The sequence below is a fragment of the Octopus bimaculoides genome, chromosome 26 (assembly GCF_046866305.1).
Source record: "Octopus bimaculoides isolate indiv1 chromosome 26, ASM4686630v1, whole genome shotgun sequence".
NCBI classification, from domain to species: domain Eukaryota; kingdom Metazoa; phylum Mollusca; class Cephalopoda; order Octopoda; family Octopodidae; genus Octopus; species Octopus bimaculoides.
In genome coordinates this window covers 28,785,147-28,795,146 of record NC_142953.1, presented here as the reverse complement: position 1 = coordinate 28,795,146, position 10,000 = coordinate 28,785,147, and the positions used below count along the sequence as shown (strand labels likewise).

Below are 10,000 nucleotides of genomic sequence, written 5' to 3'. Positions count from 1 at the left end.
AATTCACAAGCACTAGATTTCTGTTTCAATCCCACAATGCACTTACATCGGCATAATGATGTCTCTTTTGCCAAAGCTGAACATCGATCAAAACACTGTGATTGAAAAATGGGCCACAGAAAAACTAAAAGGATACCCTTCGGGTAGATTAAGAGCATGTATATGTATTAGTTTACTCACGAATTTCCATTCAAGATCTAATTTCCGTTTTAATCCCATAATACACCCTAACCAAATGTGCTTTGCCAAAGCTACCCATTGACAAAATACTGAGAATGAAATGTGGATAGATGCAAACTGTAAATACCCGTCGGGTAGATTAAGTCCAACATTTGTTATTGAGTAAAGGACAAGCACCCAAACAGTAGGCTTATCGACAATGCTTTCGTGGATAGTTGAGGAGGGTGCACAGTTACTTTTTTTCTCTCCACGTAATGTATGTGCTTCTTTCGTAGTATAATGTGTTCGCTGAAACCTATAGATATGTTCTATAAGATATTATAGTTAAGCAACACTGCTAACAAACCAGTCATTTAAAATTCAAACTAGTGTCACATATACAAATTACACTATCATGTTTACGTTTGTCACTAATATCAATAGGGTTATAATCAGTGTGTTCGTGGATAGCTAAAGAAGGTCGGCCGTTGCTGAGAAAAACTGAGAAAACTCCAAAAACATTGGAAATGTGCACCATATTGTTCTGCCCATAAATATATTGTGTATATAGACTAAATATTTATATTCGTCGTAAAATAAAGTGTTAGTTAAAAATATATAACAAAATGATCCAATGAATATTTCAGTATACAAGGACTTGAATGGTTAATTGATTGCGGTCGTCATCAATTCATGACAAAATCCTTACAGTTTATTTTCGTATTTCAACGCAGTGGTTTTGGGTTCAATTCCTTGACAGTGATTTCATGTTTGAGCCCTCGCCAATATTACTGATATATACGCGTGTATCAGCGTATTTCTAATACTTATATATGTATCCATCATCTATAATGATTCACAATATCTATATTTAAACAAACTGCCAATAATTTTGAAATGCGATTGTCATTACGTGTTTTATTGAAATATATATATATATATATATATATATATATATATATATATATATATATATATATATATATATGTGTGTGTTTTTGTGTGTGTGTGTGTGTGTGTGTGTGTGTGTGTGTGTGTGTGTGTGTCCAGTGTTCTCAGCAAGATTCTTTCTAAGTTCTTTTATTAAATTCCTTATCGGTTTTTAAACAATAATTTTCTAGATCATTAATCTCTGATTTATCTCGATATATTAAGATGTTTCTCTCTACACTATATTTCGCTCGCTTCGACTTCCAATCAGTATAAACTGTATAATGTTCCTTATACGGACATGACTCGAGAAAGGATCGAAACTCAGATAACCTTGTTTTCCCACTCTATATTTACAATATTTCCATTTACACTGTTTCTGTCAATTCTCTCTTTACACATCATCAGATGGCACCTGTTTGATATTCATATCTTTTTCATATCTTTTTCTAAGATATCAATAGTGTTTGGAAAGGGAGGTGTTCTTTAGTATCAGTGGGATTACGATTTTTAATTCACAAGCACTAGATTTCTCTTTCAATCCCACAATGCATCTACATCGGCATGATCAGGCGTCTTTTGTCAAAGCTGAACATCGATCAAAAACACTATGAATGAAATATGAGCCATTCGGAAACCAAACTCCACATTCTGCCGTGGTCGATTCTGTCTTTCATCCCTTTCTGGATTGACAAAATAGCCGCTAGTTGACCACTGGAACCTTATGTAGCCTTCCATGTGTCAAAATTTAAAATCAAGGTATCAAATATTGTTCCAGGCTAGATTCGAACTGGTAAACTTATGCTCTGTGTGCTATCAGTAAATGACATCCTTAGCCATTAAGCCACTAGCATATGTATATTTAAATAATCTCCAAGATCGTTCTTGTAAAGGAAACCAATATTAGAAAAGAATCTTTCTTCCATAAAACTGGTTTTATTTTCTTCTTTAAACACCAATAACTAAAGACACAGCAACAATTTTAACATACACACACACACACACACTTACGAACATACACATATACATACGTATATATATGCAAACATGCATACATGCATGCATACACGTATACATGCACACGCACTCGCTCACTCGTACGCACATGTGATGGGTGGGTGGGTGTAAGTGAGATTAGGATGGTGGATGGAGGACGGGGTGGGCAAGGGAAACAAATGAAAATGAAAAGCAAAACAAAGAAAAGACAAGCAAACAAACAAAAAAAAGACAGACATATATATCAGAAAATATCGTTATTTAAATATTGGACGAATGAAAGTAAAAGCCGATAGCAACAACAACAACAACAACAACAACTAATAATAATAATAATAATAATAATAATAATAATAATAATAATAATAATAATAATAATAATCATGATGACCCTGATAATGATGAGAAGATGATGATGATCATGAGGGAGATAATGATGGTGATGATGATGATGATGGAAGTGTTTATAACAATGATGACGATGATAATGATGATGATATTCAATACAACAAAAACCACGCAAATACCATTATTATCATTATTAAGAATCATTTATATTGTGTTTCTGCCATCTTGTCTTTTATTTGAGTTTATTTTAATTTATTTTAATATATTCTTATATTTTTATAATTATTATTATTTTTTAATTTTTTTTTTTTTTCACATTTAGCTTTCGGAGATGGTTGTTCATATTTAAACTGACAAAATATCTGAAGAAATACATTCATATTTTTGACATTTAAATCCTAACTGATTTCCGATTAATCAAACTGTGTACCTCAGTTTATCTCGTTATGTTTTTTTAAATATTGTTTTTCTATTTTTTCTTCCTCCAAAATTTATTTCGCAGTGTGTGCATATGTGTATACATATGTATGAAAACATTACACTGAGTGCATATACGTATGCAGAAGTGTGCGTAGTGACCGATTTGGCATTCTTCTAGAACAATAAGATTAACAAATACTTCAATTCATTTAACACGTTTTCGTTGCTGTTATTGTTCTTATTGTTGATAGCATTGTTCGGATTTGTTGTGTCGTTGTTGTTGTTGTCATTGATAGTGTTGTTGTTGTTGTTGTTGTTGTAGGTGTTCTTGTTTCTGTAGGCGTTGTTTTGTTTTATATCATTTATTTATTCATTGTTGGTTTATATATATTTTTTCTCATTTAAACTTGAATTATACGAAGAGATTCGATGTATTTCTAAACTACCATTTTGATTAGTTCTCATTAATTTTCAACATTCCATCATTTGATTCCTGTCTCGCTATTTACCTATCATTTATATACATATATACATATACACATATACATACATATATACATACACACACACACACACACACACACACACACACACACACACACATATATATATTTATTTATTTATTTATTTATTTATGTGTTTCAGCCAAGTGGCTGCGGTCATGCTGGTGCACCACCGTGATAGCAGCGCCGAGTAGCATTGAAGCATAAGTGAAGTTTACGTTAGTTAAAATAACTTTGTGACATATTTCAACTTTTAAAAGCAAATTAACTGCAGTTACTGCGAAGAAAAAATTCGTATGGTAAAATGTGTAGAATCTGCCCAGGGTTGCACCTTATCGGATTACCAGACACTGCATTCTTATCTCTTTAGCCGTTATCAATGGGAATACTGAATATATATATGTATATGTGTATGTATGTGTATTTACGCATATATATATATATATATATATATATATATATATATATATATATATATATATATATATATATATATATATATACCTATTTATATGTATATATATATACCTATTTATATGTATACATACATATATATTTATATGTATATGTATATAAAAAACAGACGCACTATATATTTGGTATTAATTTGCTTCAGCTTTATTTTACATTAATCGTATTTCGGCCAGAGTTATTTTGTCACACTTAACGATCAGCCATTTTGTCAAAATGGCTGATCGTTAGTAAGGAAAGACACACATATAAGAAAGAAGAAAACAAAGGACCATTGATGAGGTCACAGAAGTGTAGCGAAAGAACTCTGGCCAAAATACGATTAATGTAAAATAAAGCTGAAGCAGATTCACACCAAATTTATAGTGCGTGTGTTTTTATTGGCTAAACTGGCAACATGGCCATCCCCAAATAAAACACACAATTTCACATCAAGAAGCTTGCTTGCAAAACGAATATATAAACGTATCTATACTATAAAAGGCAATCTATACTATAAAAGGCAAATCTAGTCTATGTGTGTGTATGTTTAAAATTCATACATTTACACAATTCAAAATTTCTTCGATTAAACAATCGCAATTAATATTCTAAATACAATAAGTTAGGTCACTGCGTCATTTTTTCACTCCCAAAATTTCCAATTAAATGAATAAAATCCGTAAAACTACAGGAGTAAACATTTTCTCCCTAATAAAATCTAATTTCCTCTTTCTAATACAAATCCTTTCAACTCCTACTTCCTCTGATGAACCTTTACGAAAAATCAAACAACAAATACAAAAAGAAAGGAAGGAGGAAAAGAAAACTATCAAAACTGAAAATGACATTTCGATACTGTAATGACAGATACATACAAAATTACTTTGCCCCTCTAAAATTAACTACTTCTATTCCTCTTACACATCGTTTCAATTGCTACTTTCTCTTACGAACGATCCAAGAAAAAAGACAGAGAAACGAAGGGGAGTGAGTGTCAAATAAACAGACACACTGCCAATCATACGTAAATACACACATATATATGTACCTATGGTTACCAATGACCTCATTCTAATTGACGGGAATTATAAGTTTACTTTCCATTTCTAACACCGTCATTTACCAGCGAGACATGTTTCTCAAATACGATCAACAAACATTTATTCCCTACAAACTGTGAGTTTTTTTAAAAAATCTTTTCGTAAATCGTCAGATTAACACCCGCATCATTACTTACCTAACCCTAACAAACCGTAACACTGTAGTGAAAATCGCACGGGTGTTAATCTGAAAATTTAACAATCTTTTTTAAAACACTTTTACTTACTAACATTTTTTTATTTAGTGTGTGTGTTGCCCATATATATATACACTTAAGACTTAGTTGTGCGTCGGGAGTTTGATCGGCAGAGGTCATTATTATTATTATTTATTTATTTATTATTATTATTATTTTAAATTTTTCCCACAACGGCGGCTTCGGGCAGGTGGAGAATAGTCGATTATATTGACCCCTGTGTTCAACTGGTACTTATTTTTTACACCCCGAAAGGATGAAAGGCAAAGTCAACTTCGGCGGAATTTGAACTCACACACTCATACATACAAATATCTGTCATTCTCTTCCAAATACGATCGACAGTCAAACATTTATTCCTTACAAACTGAATTTTTTAAATATCTTTCTTAAAACGCATTTAATTACTACCATATATAGACACATAATACACGTTAATACACACATACGTACAAATACCTGTCATTTTAAAAATTTAGTGTGTGTGTATGTTGCCCATCTTAATATATAATGCTGAAGTTCTGTACTTACTAACATTTTTTATTTAGTGTGTGTATGTGTGTGTTGCCCATATATATATATACACTTAAGACTTAGTTGGGTTGGGAGTTTGATCTGCAGAGGTCATTATTATTATTATTCAGATTAACACCCACACGATTTTCGCTAGGGTGTTAGGGTTACGGTTTTGGGGTCAGGGTTACGGTTTTAGGGTTACGATGAGGGTTAGTCTTACGGTTACGGTTTTAGGGTTACGTAATCGTGCGGGTGTTAATCTGAAAAATCACCGAAATGTGAAAACTACCCACCCTCCCATCTGTTACAACTTTTGTTGTTCTGTTTAATATGTACATAGATTATGCCGCCAAAGAAGAGAGCTTGCTGGGGAAAGAAAGCAACCGGTTTAAAAAGACAGCAACAGACTGCAGCAATTCACCACATTCCAGAAGTTACTTTGAACATAATGCAAAACGGTGCATCATCATCTACTGCCCAATCTGATAGAATTCTGGCAGAACTGTGTAGCAACAGATCGCCAGCAATTGCTTCATCACAAATTGCCGTCCTAGCAGCTCTTGCGAAAAGGAATTGCCTTGCTATGTATAATCAAGGCAGCGCAAAAAGTTGTTTTGCACAAGCGTTTGTATAGCCAATTAGACGGATGAAATTTACGTACACTTAATAATGTTACACAAAACAGCCTTCAGACTTTCCCTATTAATTTCGTCTTTTGAATCATAAACATGTTTACATCATAAGGGTTTTTTCATTGTAAGGCTTTCCTTTTTAGTTTATTTTCAACTAGCAAGACTTATCGTAGATGGCGTAATAAGTCACACCCGGACAACGTCGGGTTATACTGCTAGTATATTATATATCTATGTTTATATATATATATATATATACAATTGCAGCGTGGAAGGTGTTTATAAGCCATTTAAAATAACACACAAAATCCGTTAGATTCACTTCAACATTTAAATTTAATTTGTCAAAATATTTTCGTCGCTCTGAGACCGCGACCTGTTCACTGACAAAATTCTGTGCTGCATCTGAGAAAGTAATAGTTAGTTCATGATATATATGTACATGTGTATGTATGTATGGGTGTCCCCAGTAATAGGTTACCCGTCCTAGATACTGAGCTATGGATAGAAAATACTATGATGGATGGATATGTTAAACCCTGTCTACTCCACTCACACTACTCTAAACCTATGGCTAATCCACTGGTAACCAGTAGTGACTCTGCTATGTCAAGTACTGCCAAGATCAATATCCTCGTAACAAACTTAGTTAGAGTAATGAGGAATGTATCCCCACTATGCCAACCACAGGAACGACAACAACACATCCAGCACTATATATTCCGAATGCAACGTTCCGGGTACACACAACATGATAGAATCAGGGTGTACAATGGAGCAAAAACAAAATTCGAACGCATCCTAAGAGATGATGAAAACGGTACATGCCCCCTATACCGCAACAAGTTCTGGAATAGGTTAGAGAGGGACGCCAACAAAAGAAATAAGACCGACACTTGGTATGATAACAAGAAGTTTCACAGTGTGATGTTTTTTGATGCTACACCGAAGAACATATTAAGTAAGGCATTCAAGAAAATCCTGCACGCAACTGGCCTTAAGATCAAAGTTGTAGAAAAGACAGGTAGGACTATCAAATCTGAGTTATGTAAATCATATCCGTTTGATAGAATCATCTGTCAAAATAATTGTGCAGTATGTTCTACAAAGCCACACGTGAACTGCAAAACCAAGAACACTGTATACCAGATCAAGTGCCAAGAAGGAGCTTGCACGACTAACCCAGAGTCATACATTGGTGAGACTTCTAGGAGTATCAATGATAGGTTCAAAGAACACCTGGACAACTACATTGAAAAGAAACCCAACTCCATCTTCTATCAGCATGCTGTAGACTGCCACAAGGGCTCCTTAGGGAGTCTTAAATTAAACATCTTGTCCACACATCCCACTGGTGCAATGCTGAGACAAGTCACGGAAGCTGTCTGTATACAGGAGTACAAACCCTCTCTCAACCGTAAATCCGAGTGAGGTAACATCCAGATTCCACACGGGAGTACACCTCTATAGTGACCCTTCTTTCTCTTTTACACGTGGAATTCCTTTCCATACATACATGTTGAGATGCATAATACATACATATATGTAGTTATATATAACCGTATGAGCGTATATAGTTTGATATGTATGTACGTATGTGCAGATGCATATGTGTGTGCACGTGTGTGTATGTGTTGCGCGTTGTGTATATGACTATGTGCGTATGAACATGTGTAGATATGAGTGTGTGTAGATACATCTATGTGTGGCATGTTTATGGAGGAGGAGAAAAAAATGCATATTTGAATTTTAACCGTTATCCTTGTATTAGTGTCATACATATTTGTATATATGTATGTGTGTATGTGTGTGTGTATATATATGTATAGGTGTAGTGATGGTTAAGCGTATATGCGTGTATACTTTAAGATATGTATATTTGTGAGCGTGTGTGAGTGTCAATATGATTGTGTATACTTGTTTATATATATATATAAGTAAGGTTATATATGTACATATATGTATCTAAGACGTTGTATCAATTCACCGTTAGACGATGGTGAGAGGGGCAAACGCACACACACACATATATGTGTGTGCGTGTTTACATACGTGTATATGCATATGTATATATGTGCGTATATACAACCTTCAACAAAGTAACTGTCATGTATACAACTTGAACTGACGCACATATCAGTACATAAACATACATTCACATGTACATACATGTGCACACACACACACACACACAAACACGTCTACACACTTACCCTATTACTCACGTACATCCATAAGTACAGGCATGCACACATGCATACGCATGTACACAGATGCATACGCGCACTCATGTACACACACACACATACATACATACATACATACATACATACATACATACATACATACACATGTACACATATATCATGAACTAACTATTACTTTCTCAGATGCAGCACAGAATTTTGTCAGTGAACAGGTCGCGGTCTCAAAGCGACGAAAATATTTTGACAAATTAAATTTAAATGTTGAAGTGAATCTAACGGATTTTGTGTGTTATTTTAAATGGCTTATAAACACCTTCCACGCTGCAATTGTTTTCGTTCCAGCACACGATCTCACATCAGGTCACTTGCCATGCAAGTGCATCTCCCTATATATATATATATATATATATATATATATATATATATATATATATATATATATATATATATATATATATATATATATACATATATATATATATTCTATATATCTATGTTTATATATATATATATGTGTGTGTGTGTGTGTGTGTGTGTGTGTGTGTGATTATATATTTTTACATATGTGTGTGTATTATTATATATATGTATGCAAAAGAAATCAAGCGGATAAGACACATGCTTTAACAAAATAAGTACAGACTTCGATGCGTTCGACTAAGATTCTTCAAGTCGGTGCCCCAGAATGGCCGCAGTCTAATGACCGGAACAAGTAAAAGGTAAAATATAAAGATATCAGCAGGAGCACACGAAATTCGCCCGGCGGCGGTGGGGAGAATACTAGCTGTGTGTTTCTGGCTCTTTGGAAATTGTCAATGGCATGTATTCTCTGCCAAACTGAATGATAAGACAAAATGCTTTCGCTAGTGATATAGAAAAGCAGCGACTGATACATCACTGTTGTTGCAATTAACTGTCCGGCTGAATAAATATCCATTATCCGCAACAGACGTAGCATTATACTAACCTAGCCATCTGTGTATGAAACTTTCTGTAGTGAATATATATATATATATATATAGAAACAGTAATTAACAGTCGACAACTGAGGAGAGGGCTGGACATCTTTTGGTATTTTGTCCCGTACTTGTCTCTCATTATGTATGTGTGTGTATGTATGTATGTATGGTAAAAAAACTTATAAGCGCCGAGTGTGTCGGTATTCTGCATAATAGAAACGAATTCTTGAAAACTCGATGGTTGTGAAGGCAGCTTAAAGAATCGAAATTTGAGACGTACAGGGTTCGAATCCTGTAGAGGCTTTCTGGCCACTTTTTTCAATTTTTTTAAAGGGAATTTACTGGATTCCCTAAGCTCTCTTAGCCGATAACATTATAAGGTTACCCAGACGATATAGGGTAATGGGTCATGAAAGACCGTGGAATTACACCTAGAAAGTTGCCCTCCGTGGCACAAGTCCGGGCAATATTGTTTATGGAAGACCAGCAGTCACCCATGCTCATCAGACTCCTCCCCTCTACGGCACTGATGATATCCAAAGGAAAGGCAAAGGGGCCGATACAGCTTGGCACCAGTGAC

The 10,000-nt window shown here is 34.3% G+C and overlaps 1 long non-coding RNA gene across 1 annotated transcript in view; it reads left to right on the top strand.

The window, feature by feature from the left end:
- Positions 1-4,889: 4,889 nt before the first annotated feature.
- The window catches only part of LOC128250923 (uncharacterized), a 49,103-nt gene continuing 43,992 nt past the window's right edge, over positions 4,890-10,000 (top strand). The window contains exon 1 of the long non-coding RNA XR_016238572.1: positions 4,890-4,985. This is a non-coding gene — a long non-coding RNA (uncharacterized LOC128250923). The remainder of the gene's footprint in view (positions 4,986-10,000) is intronic.